This window comes from Mauremys mutica, chromosome 3 (genome assembly GCF_020497125.1).
Source record: "Mauremys mutica isolate MM-2020 ecotype Southern chromosome 3, ASM2049712v1, whole genome shotgun sequence".
NCBI classification, from domain to species: domain Eukaryota; kingdom Metazoa; phylum Chordata; order Testudines; family Geoemydidae; genus Mauremys; species Mauremys mutica.
In genome coordinates, this window is record NC_059074.1 from 183,026,121 (window position 1) to 183,039,628 (window position 13,508).

The window sequence follows — 13,508 nt, forward strand, 5'->3', positions numbered from 1 at the left end:
AAACAAATCTGTTAGATAATACATTCTTGGCTAAATGAATACTCTGGAAGGCATTTAGCCTAAGCCTTTTTCTATAGAAAGTCTTTTCTTCAATGTCTGGGAATGACTAGCAAAACTTGCCTGTGTTATTTTAGCACATCACTGATGGGCTTCTAATTGAGTGAGGACAGCCTGAAAGCATGCAATATACCAGCCAGTGAGTCAACTTAGGGCAGGTCTACACTACAGGGGAAAATCGATATAAGATACGCAACTTCAGCTACGTGAATAGTATCTTATATCGAATTACCTACCGTCCTCACAGCGCGGGATCGATGTCCGCGGCTCTCCATGTCGACTCCGCTACCACCGTTCGGGTTGGTGGAGTTACGGAGTCGACAGGAGCGCGTTCGGGGATCGATATATCTAGATGAGACGCGATATATCGATCCCCGAGAAATCGATTGCTACCCTTAGCCATCAGAGCACTTTTCCACTGTGAGGTTATGGGTCTGGATGATTGCCACTTAGCTTTAGGTGAATGCTAGTGGGGAAGGTTATGCCACTTTTGTCAAAGAGATGGTGTCAGATTGTCTGCAGAACAGGGGCGGCTCTAGGTATTTTGCCGCCCCAAGCACGGCAGGCAGGCAGGCTGCCTTCAGCGGCTTGCCTGCGGGAGGTCCCTGGTCCCGCAGATTCGGCAGCATGCCTGCGGGAGGTCCACCGAAGCCATGGGACCAGCGGACCCGCTGCAGGCTTGCCGCTGAAGGCAGCCTGCCTGCCGCCCTCGCGGCGACCAGCAGAGTGCCCCCCGTGGCTTGCCACCCCAGGCACGTGCTTGGCGTGCTGGTGCCTGGAGCCGCTCCTGCTGCAGAAGAAGGGATATTAGCTCTGAAAAGGAGTATCCTCAATGATGTGAAGGTTAATCAATCTGGGAAGAAAGTTACCCTACTTCCTCTTTCCTGGCAAAGAACCTCTGACCCAAGATTAGGCTAGAAGACAGTGTTATCAACATATACGCACCACGTGTTGGCTGGTATAGGAGAAATGCAAAGTTATTCTCAGCTGGTGGTCCAGGAGTGAAGTACTATTTATATGTTATGTCTGAGATATTGCAGGCAGCTTCATATGCTTTAATATGAGGTAAAATGCAAATTAATTAACCCATTTTCCTTGGACGTTGCCGGGGAAAAAAGATCTGTGTCCATTTAATTTCCAGTGAATAGTAGTTTTCTGTCAGTATGTGATTTCCTGTCACTTTTTCAAGAAAATCATAGTTGCTCTTTTATTAAATCAGTTACCTTTTTTGTTTTGTTTTAGTATGTATTCATTTTCCTGTTATTGTTTTAAATTCACTGGGGATAATTTTAAACTAATATTCACATCTTTTGCAGAGAGCCCTCATCAATAAACACTGAAAGGATGATTAAAATATCGCTCCATGTAGAACAAACTAAGTCAAAATTACTGTGGGGAGTAAATTACCCTAACAGAGATGTAATGTCAGTGCTTTCATTTATGAAAGATTTGTTACTGTGACACAAAAACACTCTTGGAACTGTAACCAGGTCTTTGCCAGAATGGCTTTTTTAAAAAGATAAATGATCTGCTTTGGTCTAATCTTCCATGATGAACAGAGATATCAGTGGAGAATGCATGTAATAGTTCAAATACATATGTCAGGGCTGCATAAGCAAGGCTGTATCACTTGTGTTCATCTCTGATGGCCAGATTCAGAAACACTGAATAGTGCTTTGTTCCACAAGTAGTCCCACTGTAGTCAACAGGATTACTGAGGGAGTAAGGTTCTACTCAATACAAGCAAGATATCGCAATCTGGCCTTGAATGTATGAGGACTAGAAAGACTTAACTGAAATTTATTTCTATTTGTCACTCACGTTTATCTTTCTTTTTCATATGAATCATGTTGAAATCACCGAACAATGTCTCTGAAGGTCAGGATGGCCACTTATATCATGTCAGACACATGCAAGGTGTCCACTAGATCAGTAGTTCTCAAACTAGGGCCGCTGCTTATTCAGGGAAAGCCCCTGGCAGGCCAAGCCGGTTTGTTTACCTGCCACATCTGTAGGTTCGGCTGATCGCAGCTCCCACTGGCCGTGTTTTGACGCTCCAGGCCAATGGGGGAAGGAAGGGCGGCCAGTATGTCCCTCAGCCTGCGCCACTTCCTGCAGCCCCCATTGACCTGGAACGATTGGCTGAACCTGCGGATGTGGCAGGTAAACAAACCGGCCTGGCCCGCCAGGGGCTTTCCTTTCCTTCCCTAGATTGAGAACCACTGCACTAGATGGAACCCACGAGTATGATTGACACACTGGCCTACACCACCTCAGTTAAGCTTTCTTCTTAATGCAAGTAAAATATTAACCATTTCTCCCATTTGTATCTTTACATGCGGTAGCCTTTCACAACAGAATAAGTTAGGACTTGAACCAATATGAATTCTATAGCTTTCCTACAAATAAATTAGTATTAAAGCAATAGTAGTTAAGGAAAGATCTAACCATTTTTAAACTAAAAGGCACTATTTTGAGGAGTTTAGAACTATGTAATAAGAAATGTGCTGCAGAGTAAAAATGTGGCCTGTTGGGCTACAGCCAAAAAGAAAAAAAAATGTTTACACAATCTGATAAGTGAGCTAATAAGATTTGTGGGCACATCTACTTACATATGCAAATTTCAAGTTAAGCTGTCTTCCTAATGCAAGTAGAGTGTTATCCATTTGCAACTTTATTTGGTACTATTAATAATTGTAAAAAGGGAGACTAACCATTATACAGGAGAGTGAAATTTACTGCACAAAGTAGATCTCAAACACACAAAGTAGACTAATTGAAAAACAAAAAAGACAGCCACTTTGTCATCCAATCTCTTTCAGTTAAAGTCATCTTAGGTGTTCCTTGTAACCATAGAAAGTGTTGTTAGATGTTTGGGAGCTTGTGTGTGTTCTTTCTGCATGCTGTACTGACTCTGGTCAGATAGCCCATACAGCAGGCTCTGATTGAACTGCCCAAGAAATCCACCAACTCAGTTTTCAGCAAATGAACTCGGTCAGGTTTACTGTCGACGAAGCACGGTATTGGTGCCTTATACTTGCTACAAGTACACTCAATGCATGTATGCCCTTGACAATGGATGCAGATGAATTAGTGGTGGGACTTTTCACTATCCTCCTCAGCTGGCCAAAGACACTCCCCTCTGAGATACCGCTTTATATACCAAAACAAACAAGTTATGTATTGCTCCTCTGACATATCTTTTGGTTTAATCAAAACATCTCTAACCATCATGCTGTCATCCTGACCTTATCTTTAAGATGAGTCAGTGTGTTCCTGGTATCTTTGGGGAATGTGCTAATATTGGGGTGTTCTGGTACCACCCTTTTGAAAAGTGTTTGCGTGAGTGCTCTGTACCTAACATTACTTAGGAATGTATATTTTTGTAATATATCATCCCTGTTCTCACCAGATTCTGTGAGCAGGGCCTGCCTCTTGCTCACAACTTAACTTTTCTTTATAACAGCAAAAATTTGACCACTACTTTAGCCCAGGTCTCATGCCTCATACCAGGCCTTTGATACAAGGCCTTATGTCTCAGGGCCTCTTTCTACTACAGTCAGTAACAAATTTTCAGACAGAAGTGTGATTTTTAACTTAAAGGTCAAGCTAGTGCCTCTTTAACTTTAATTTTGTACCTGAGAGACCATCAGGAGACTGGCAGAAACATAAAAGAGGTTACCTAGCCATTGAGTACTAGAGTTTTAGGGATCAGCATCTGATAGGACAATGCCTATCTTGGCTCTATATCACCTTCACAACCCTCGGTTTAGCAGGCCAATGCTAAATAAAGGAGATTCACAGGACTTTAACAAAGGACTTTTTACAAATGTACATGATAACAGCTATTCTCCATATTTCACTAAATTTTAACTGTAAAAATGTTTTAAAATGTTAAAATTGTAAAATATTTCAGTTAAAACCAGATGTAAAGGTACCTGCTCTACTAAACCCTTACAGTAATTGTTTTAGTGGGGTGGAGGTGGAGGATGCTGATTCAAATACAGAGCAGCAACCAAATTGTGAAAGAAGGCTGCAGCTCTGTCCACTCTGAAGTGTATTTGATTGTCCATCAAATCTGGATTGCAGACAATAACTGCAGCAGCCATCATCAGGTTAAAAATTAAAACAAAATTTGAACCAGCCCTCTGAATCTCAAGTTTTATAGTCCAATTTGTAAAGTGCTATCAAGCCAGGCACTACATTTGCACCTGAAATCAATTTTCAGGAGCACACTAGTCAGCACAGAAAAAGAGGTTTCCCTTCGGTTTCCAATCCCTTATGTAGCACCTAATTCTTTTCTGTCTCTTCGCACAGTCTCATCACTGTTGGTATAAGAGCCATCTCTCTTCTCATCTGCAATCAAAGCCAACTGAAATACTCTTCCGGCAGCTCACTAACTTAGAATTTCTCTAACTTCTTTCAAATGTGAGCTGAAAACGTCTTTTCACCCTTATCATTGCCTCTACCCAATGACATTAAAAATGAATGCTGATATTACTATACCGCAGATCCTCTCATGTTTTAGTATACTAAAGACCCAGTCTTGAAAGATGCTTTTTAGCATTTGCAGCAAGACTTCAGTCCCACTGAGTTGAATGGGAGCTGAAGGTTCTCACGCCTTTTAAATTAGGCACACAGCATGTTACAGGACTGGGCCATAATATTTAGATTATTTTTTCTGAAATAGAGTTAAATTGTAACAAACTTTTAACATTACTTTAACACATGTAAAAATGAGAGATGCTATTATTATATTGTTTTAAGATATTTTGCTGCAAAGACCCTAAAGCAGGTAAGAATCTGGGACTGACTCCTGTTAACAGTACCACATTACGTTTTTTCCTCTATCTAATTGATTCTGCCTGGTTTTGATTTTTCCTTTTTTTCCCTTTTTTCACATTCTTTTCCCAGCAACTGTTAGCCTATTGTCTTTAAACACTCCATTGTTGCCTGCCCAATTGTTTACCTTTGATTTATGTGGAACAGGGGATGTTTGTCAGTTTAAATCAAATTAAAACTAGTCCTGCTCTCTATATTTGTCAATTTAATGTTTGACACTTTCTACATTATGCTATAAACTTTGGGACAATTTGTTCCCTCTCTAATCATCATATAGAGATATTTAAGTTTTGTGGTTATTATGTCCACATGACAATAAACCAAGATTCTTTACAGACCCATTAGATGTGCTCATTGTTTCTCAATATTCATTAGAGGTCATAAAAAAGAGCATTGTTTTTATTATTCTTTGTCTAATACAAAATAACATGATTTGAGTTCAGGGTTCCATCCTGTTTTAATTATATAATTTTCCCATTTAGCATCTACTACATCCTTCTTTATTCTACTGTACTTGAACCTTCCACTTTAGGCAAGCAGACCTAGACTGAATAAAACACTATCAAATACATACTGTAGAAAACTATAATAGCAAGGAATGGACAAATATAAATTGCTTACTTTAATATGTCTTTTCCATCTCTAGATTGGCACTAATTCATTCCACACATAGGATGTCTGGCAAAATTCAGAAGAACTAGTTGTCTGGTAAACTCTTGATCGCAAACCCTGTAATCGCACAGAACAAAAGAAGTTAGCAAATTGACTTGTGATGTGGTCTCCAGAGAGATACCAAAGACAAACCAATCAAATCATCCACAACTTCTGGAGAGGGCTCAGCAAAGTGCCAGTCAGATCTTCACTAATCCCTAAAATTACAGAATCCTTCATGGGATATACACTCCCTGAGCTAGCTGAAGATCGGAAGTACTACTATCTAAACCGAGAGAGCAGCTGAGAGGTCACAGCCATTGATGATGCAAGAAAAACATCTTCTGACCTGTGTTCACAAGTGTCAAGCTGCCTTACGAAAATGAAAGTCTGGCAATATCAGATCTTCCTGACCATGGCCTGTGTTCACCAGTCAAGACAATGTTTAGGGGAGGGGACGTTCTGGAGACAGATTGACAGTGCTGTGCTCCCACATCATCCCTCCCCCTCATCCACTCCTATCACCACTTGTCCACCTCCTATCAATACTTCTTCTTTTGGACCTTATATGTGCTGTTGGACTCCAGTGAATGCAGTCAGTTTGAAAGAATTAGCCTAACCTCCCTCCCCTGGCCCATACTGTTAACATTGTTCTCAGTATTTTCTCCACTACAGAAGTCAAGTTTCCAAGTCTATACTTTTTCCTAGATAGTATATAAGCATATTTTAAATATTAGTTACATAAGACTATTTAGCACTTCCTGAGTGATTTCCATCCACAGAAGTCAAACCACATTACAAATGTGTGCATCATTTCCGCATTTTTATGGATGAGGAGGCTAAAGCACAGAGAAATAAAGTGATTTGCCCTAGGACACAGAACAAATTTGTAACAGAGCCAGGAACAGAACCAAGTCTCTTGACTCCCAGGTCTGTGTCCTATTCAGTGAGCCTCTTTGCTTCCCTTAATCTTGTCTTGTTACTAACTTTGTTTATGAAGAGCTTTTCAATTTCTCAGTTGAGTTATTTCTGTGCAGTCTTTTCTTGCACTATACAGGTTTTCTTCACTACTTGTTCTCCTTTAGGAAATATGCCTATTTCTAGTATACTGAGTTTCTCCCATTTTCCTTTGTGATAACTGACATAATTCATTTGTTTATTCAGCAATGTCTGCTTCTTCCATTACAAAATTTCCATTTACCAGAATCTCTATTGCCTCATTCACTCAATTTTTGTTCTTTAGCTACTTGAAACATTTTATTTGTTTTCCACTTCTTGTCCAACTTTCATTTTGCCCTCTAGCTTTGCTGCTTCTGTTTCTTGTTTTACATTCTTTACTCTATTTTGTAATCTTTCGAGCTCTCCTCTGAATTTGATCTTTGTAATCTTTCTAGCTCTCCTCTGAATTTGATCTTTCATAATTCACATATGTCCTTCACTGACCCTCTGACTGCTTGAAACCCGTTTATAGTCACTGTCACAGTTCAGGGCAATTTCACTTATATTTCCCCTCAGTGGTGCAGCAAGGATATCCATCTCCTCTTCAGCTGCCCTGGCTGTTGCTCTTCTGGGAAAAGAGCCATATCTAGGGTTGCCAACCATCCAGAATTTTCCTGGAGTCGCCAGGAATTAAAAATTAATTTTGAATTAAAGATTGTCATCCAACCAGAATTAGCAACCCTAGCCATGTCTCTCTCCTTCTGACCAGAATATTCCCAGGCTAAACAGTTTCTTGCCTTCAATGTGTATTTCCCTACAAAGACAGTCCACCTAAACTCACCTGCCTTTTTTCTCTTCAAAGACTGATAGAGTGATTGCTACAGATATAAGGGACCACACAGTCCTTTCTAAGCAAGCCTACGTTATTCTTATGGTAAAAAGCATATTGAAAACAATAAAAGAAACTACACACATACTAATGAGCTCACCAGGCATCACCCCACTCTACGGGTTTCTTTATGGTTACAAGTTCATCAGAGCTTCAGTTCAAAACAAGCACACAGTCTTCTGGGGCCTCAGTAGGCCAAATCCTTCCAAGCCTCAACTAAGGACTGAGGTCCTATGTGGATACAAGTCCTGTCCCTTGCTGAATCAGGAAGAAGCCCGGAGTCAGTTTAAAACTCAAGCTTTTATCCAAAAGTGTTTTCTTTTTCTGTTCATCTCTGGAGAATCCAGTTTCAACTAGTATATGGGCATAACCGTTGGTTTGATAATGGAGGAAGTTCATTAGCATCCGCTGTCCCTGTTAGAGAAGTTACGTACAATGTCACAACACGTACAAAACTTCATTTTTAATACAATGTACCCCAAAGGTATTAACCTGAATACTGTAAGGTTTAGCTTAATTTAATAAAGTTTATCTTAATTCCACAAGGGGGCCACACAACAATTAAGCAATAAGACATGACAGGCCATGCAGCATTGCTGATCAATGTGCACATTGTGTATGTAATAACCTCATGTCTCCAGCACAGCTGAGGTGTACATTAATCAGCACCACTGTGCAGTCTAAAGTGTTTTGAGATTAGAAAATGGGTATTTAAAGTTTTAAAATATGATCTTTTTTCTCTTATTAATATGAATGGATCTCCTCTCTCATATCTATGGTTCTACAGGGGTGCAGTGACTTTACCTTTTTATCTTAAAAATATTTCATGCCAGAAACAAAAAGGATTTGGGGATTTTTGTGTTTGTTTAGCAAGTATGTCTATTTATCTAACTGTCTTTGCCACCCCCTGTGCGGTCACTGGAATGCTGTGATCACCAAACTTTTTTTCTAATACGCTGCTTGGAAATAATAAAGTGTAACACAAATCAGGGATAAGCTTTTAAAGGTGCCGCCACTGCTAGATTCCATAGGTTCTACCCCCTAGTGGATTCCAGTAAGTACTCCAAAGCAGCAACTTCCACACAGCTCTCGCCAACAGGTGATCCCCAGGCCCTTATAACTTCTCATTAACTTCTCCCTCTTCAGGGCTCAAAGAAACACTGGGATAATCAGGGTAACTTGTTTCCACCCACCTTATAGTCATTAAGGACATTGAGGTCAATGGTAATTGAGACAAAATACAACATGGTTTTACAAAAGGTAGATTGTGCCAAACCAACCTGATCTCCTTCTTTGAGAAGGTAACAGATTTGTTAGACAAAGGAAACACAGTGGATCTAATTTACTTCGATTTCAGTAAGGCATTTGATACGGATCCACGTGGGGAGTTATTAGTTAGATTGGAAAAGATGGGGATCAATATGAAAATTGAAAGGTGGATAAGGAACTGGTTAAAGGGGAGACTAAAACGGGTCATACTGAAAGGTGAACAGTCAGGCTGGAAGGAGGTTACTAGTGGAGTTCCTCAGGGATTGGTTTTTGGGACCAATCTTATTTCATCTTTTTATTACTGACTTTGGCACAAAAAGTGGGAATGTGCTAATAAAGTTTGCAGATGACACAAAGCTGGGAGGTATTGCTAACACAGAGACGGACCGGGATATCATACAGGAAGATCTGGATGACCTTGTAAACTGGAGTAATAGGATGAAATTTAATAGTGAAAAGTGCAAGGTCATGCATTTAGGGATTAATAACAAGAATTTTGATTATAAATTGGGGACACATCAGTTGGAAGTAACAGAGGAGGAGAAGGACCTCGGAGTATTGGTTGATCACAGGATGACTATGAGCTGCCAATGTGATATGGCCGTTAAAAAAGCTAATGCAGTTTTAGGATGCATCAGGCGAAGTATTTGCAGTAAAGATAAGGAGGTGTTAGTACCGTTATATGAGGCACTGGTGAGACCTCAGTCTGGAATACTGTGTGCAGTTCTGGTATCCCATGTTTAAGAAGGACGAATTCAAACTGGAACAGGTACAGAGAAGGGCTACTAGGATGATCCGAGGAATGGAAAACCTGTCTTATGAAAGGAGACTGAAAGAGCTTGGCTTGTTTAGCCTAACCAAAAGAAGGCTGAGGGGAGATATGATTGTTCCTTATAAATATATCATAGGGATAAATATCAGGGAGGAAGAGGAATTATTTAAGCTTAGTACCAATGTGGACACAAGAACAAATGGATATAAACTGGACACTAGGAAGTTTAGACTTGAAATTAAATGAAGTTTTCTAACCATTAGAGGAGTGAAGTTCTGGAACAGCCTTCCAAGGGGAGTAGTGGGAGCAAAAGACATATCTGGTTTCAAGACTAAGCTTGATAAGTTTATGGAGAGGATGGTATGATGGGCTGGCCTAATTTTGGCAATTAATTCATCTTTGATTGTTAGCAGGTAAATATGCCCAATGGCTTGTGATGGGATGTTAGATGGAGTGGGATCTGAGTTACTACAGATAATTCTTTCCTGGGTGCTGGCTGGTGAGTCTTGCCCACATGCTCAGGGTTTAACTGATTGCCATATTTGGGGTCGGGAAGGAATTTTCCTCCAGGAAAGATTGGCAGAGGCCCTGGAGGTTTTTCGCCTTCCTCTGCAGCATGGGGCTTGGGTCGCTTGCTGGAGGATTCTCTGCACCTTGAGGTCTTTAAACCATGATTTGAGGACCTCAGTAACTCAGACATAGGTTAGGGGTTTGTTACAGGAGTGGGTGGGTGAGATTCTGTGGCCTGCATTGTGCAGGAGGTCAGACTAGATGACCATAATGGTCCCTTCTGAACTTAAGTCTATGAATCTATGAATAGCCTTCTGACACTTTATCATTTCCATAACTCTCACATGTGGGTCACCTGCTCCTCTACTAGCACCAGCCAACTGGCGTCTTCCTCACATCACTAGAAATATAATGGGATCCTATTTCCACACCAGTGTAATCCACCCCACTGTGGGCTGACGCTGAAAGTGATGTGGTATACCAGGCCCATCTAGATATTTGGTAGTACACTCTGTTTACCACAAGCTCACAGGCAAGTGCTGTAGGTGCTATAAGCCCAAGTATATACAGGCTCTAGTTCTCCCCAGGTCTGCATTAATACTTACACATATCACGAATAACAGAGGATTTTTTAAAGAGTGTGAATAGAGGGCACTGTGATAAACTCAGGACAGACAGCTGCGGGGGAGGGGGGTAGAAAACAGTCTCAGAAGGTTAAAATGCCCTCCTCCCTATCAACTGAAGCGGGGTAACTACAGGTCAATCAGGTTCAGCTGAGAAGGGGTTACCAGAGAATCAATTAGGATCAGCTGAGAGGGATTTACCTGAGGTCAATTAAGGCTACCTGAAGCCTTTTTAAACCCTCCCCTGTTGGGAAAAAGGGGTAAAGGGGGGGGAAAGAAGGAGTCATGCTGCCAGTAGGTTAGGATCAACGAGACAGCGAGCCTCACCAGGAGGGGAGGCTGCATTCCTTCCCATAAGGGAGAAAAACAAGCCAAAAAGACTGGTGGAGAGAAGGAATGCACTTCCCCTGTGCAACCAAGAGGGACTGTTTTACCCAAGTCTGTCTCCCCAAGGCTAAAAGCAGTGGAGGCTGGTGAGACTGAGAAGGTGCCTTGCCACAGTACATACACAATGACCTCAACTAAAGATAAACCCAACGGATCCTAACCCAGCCCCTGGAGGTAGGTAATTGCCTTGTGGGACTTCTAGACCTAGTGCCATCTAGACCACGCCTCTCTCAAAGGCAATGGAGCACCACTCTGGTACAGGAGCTTGGCCAGAGTTCAGTTCTAAAGCTTGTTGCCTTGTTATAGTAAGTCAGCCTCACCTCAGTCCCTGGAAAAATCATGGAGCAGGTCCTCAAGGAATCAATTCTGAAGCACTTAGAGGAGAGGAAAGTGATCAGGAACAATCAGTATGGATTCACCAAGAGCAAGTCATGCCTGACTAACCTAATTGCCTTCTATGAGGAGATCACTGGGTCTCCTACTACCCTAACGCCCCTACTCTACTTGCGCTACATTGATGACATCTTCATCATCTGGACTCATGGAAAAGAAGCCCTCGAGGAATTCCACCGTGATTTTAACAATTTCCATCCCACCATCAACCTCAGCCTAGACCAATCCACACAAGCGGTCCATTTTCTAGACACTACTGTGCTAATAAGCTATGGTCACATAAATACCACCCTATACCGGAAACCCACTGACCGCTATACTTACTTACATGCCTCCAGCTTCCATCCCGGACACACCACACGATCCATTGTCTACAGCCAAGCTCTAAGATACAACCGTATTTGTCCAATCCCTCAGACAGAGATAAACACCTACAAGATCTCTATCAAGCATTCTTAAAACTATAATACCCACCTGCTGAAGTGAAAAAACAGATTGACAGAGCCAGAAGAGTACCCAGAAGCCACCTACTACAGGACAGGCCTAAAAAAGAAAATAACAGAACGCCACTAGCCATCACCTACAGCCCCCAACTAAAACCTCTCCAGCGCATCATCAAAGATCTACAACCTATCCTTAAAGATGATCCCTCACTCTCACAGATCTTGGGAGACAGGCCAGTCCTCGCTTATAGACAGCCTCCCAACCTGAAGCAAATACTCACCAGCAACCGCACACCATTACAACATAAACACTAACCCAGGAACTTATCCTTGCAACAAAGCCCGATGCCAGCTCTGTCCACATATCCATTCAAGTGACACCATCATAGGATCTAATCACATCAGACACGCCATCAGGGGCTCGTACACCTGCACATCTACCAACGTGATATATGCCATCATGTGCCAGCAATGCCCCTCTGCCATGTACATTGGCCAAACCGGACAGTCTCTACGCAAAAGAATAAATGGACACAAATCTGACATCAGGAATCATAACATTCAAAAACCAGTGGGAGAACACTTCAACCTCTCTAACCACTCAGTGACAGACTTGAAGGTGGCAATTTTGCAACAAAAAAACGTCAAAAACAGACTCCAAAGAGAAACTGCTGAACTCGAATTAATATGCAAATTAGATACAATTAACTCTGGCCTAAACAGAGACTGGGAATGGTTGGGTCATAACACTAATTGAATCTTTCCCTATGTTAAGTTCTCCTCACACCTTCTATGGGCCATCTTAATTATCACTTCAAAAAGTTTTTTTTCCTCCTGCTGATGATAGCTCATCTCAATTGATTAGACTTTTCCTGTTGTTATGCATACTTCCACCTTTTCATGTTCTCTGTATATATAAAGATCTCCTGTCTGTGTGTTCCATTCTATGCATCCGAAGAAGTGAGCTGTAGCTCATGAAAGCTCATGCTAAAATAAATTTGTTAGTCTGTAAGGTGCCACAAGTACTCCTGTTCTTTTTACGGAAACAGACTAAGACGGCTGCTACTCTGCAACCAGTTTTAAAGTTGCATCTTCCCACATTTGGTCATTAATTCTATTCTGTGCCATGGAAAGCGAAGCTAATGAAGCTATCCATAGTATGGTAGTAGAGCCATAGAGTTTAAAGCCAGTAGGGACTATTAGATCATCAAGCCTGATCTCCTGCATAACACAGGCCATAGAATTTCATCCAGTCATCCCGGTATGGAGCCCAATAACTTGTGTTATTTGACAAAAGCATATCTTCCAGAAAGGCATCCAGTCCTGATTCAATAACAACAGGAGATGGAGAATTCACCACTCCCCTTCATAATTTATTTCCACAGTGGATCAACCTCACTGTGTAATGTAATCCATTTTTATCCAATATTCAATAGAACTTGTATTAAGCAAGGTGTTTTAAAAACAACTATTGTCGACTATGTGCTGAGACCAGAAGAGAAAAGGAGGGTTCACATGAAGCCTTGGCTATACATGAAAGTTGGCTGATGGAATTCACTGGAAGGTGGCAGTGTCAACATCACCCGCCTTCCTCCTGTTGTGCCACTGACCCCATAGGCACACGGAGTGCAGATTTAAGTCTTGTGCCAGCAAGGTTCCCAATAAGTATGATATTTGTTCTCTATTGTAACAGCTTATATCTCTAGGTACTTCTATGACTGTCATCACCTTAG

General features: G+C 41.5%; 1 long non-coding RNA gene across 1 annotated transcript in view; it reads left to right on the forward strand.

Moving 5' to 3' along the window:
- The window catches only part of LOC123365773, a 38,202-nt gene that overhangs the window by 11,796 nt on the left and 12,898 nt on the right, over nucleotides 1-13,508 (forward strand). The window lies entirely within an intron of this gene.